This window comes from Beta vulgaris, chromosome 7 (genome assembly GCF_026745355.1).
Source record: "Beta vulgaris subsp. vulgaris cultivar EL10 chromosome 7, EL10.2, whole genome shotgun sequence".
NCBI classification, from domain to species: Eukaryota; Viridiplantae; Streptophyta; class Magnoliopsida; order Caryophyllales; family Amaranthaceae; genus Beta; species Beta vulgaris.
The window spans coordinates 26,352,625-26,353,340 of NC_079208.1; the positions used below are offsets into that span (position 1 = coordinate 26,352,625).

General features: G+C 44.0%; 1 non-coding gene across 1 annotated transcript; it reads right to left on the reverse strand.

Annotated features, from left to right (window-relative positions):
• Positions 1 to 292: 292 nt before the first annotated feature.
• Positions 293 to 398, reverse strand: LOC125492132 (small nucleolar RNA R71). The gene has a single exon (XR_007268577.1). It is a non-coding gene; the product is annotated as a small nucleolar RNA R71 (small nucleolar RNA).
• Between the last annotated feature and the right edge of the window lie 318 nt (positions 399 to 716).

Below are 716 nucleotides of genomic sequence, written 5' to 3' on the forward strand. Positions count from 1 at the left end.
CACTACTAATTTCAGCATTCATCCTCAGTATACTCGGATGGTGAAAGCATAGCAATTTTGTGGGGGGTCGGATGAAGATTCTCTTGACCATCTCGACAGGTTTCTTGAGATTTGTGCTATGATAATAAAAAATGACGTCTCCCCTGACTTTATCAAGATGCACTTGTTCCGATCTTCTGTTACCGGAAAGGCAAAATCATGGCTCAAGAGCTTGCCTGCTAATTCCCTCACTACATGGGAAGAAGCCACGATGGCCTTTTTGAAGAAATACTTCCCGGAGTGGAAGACTGCAGACATAAGGAGGAAGATCTCCTCATTTGAGCAAGAGAAGGATGAGACACTTGCAGAAGCTTGGGGACGGTTCAAGGAGATGTCCGTTCATGTCCTCACCATGAGTTCAACAAAAACCTCCCCATGCGATTTTTCTATGATGGCCTTGATCCTATGTCACGTGCCAACCTTGATGTTGGAGCGGGAGGTCAACTTTCTAAGATCCCACAAGAGTAACTTGAATCCATTATAGAGAAGTGATCAAGAACTATTCATGGGGTGGTCGACGAAGAGGTGTTCAACCCAAGAAGAGCGAAGTTTGAATTAGACCCCATGGATCAAATTCAAGCCAAGATGGACCAACTTCACAAGAAGCTCTCAAGATCAATCTCGCCTCATCTAATCCTTCACAGGTAAATTCTTTTTCTTGTGATATTTGTGGTGGT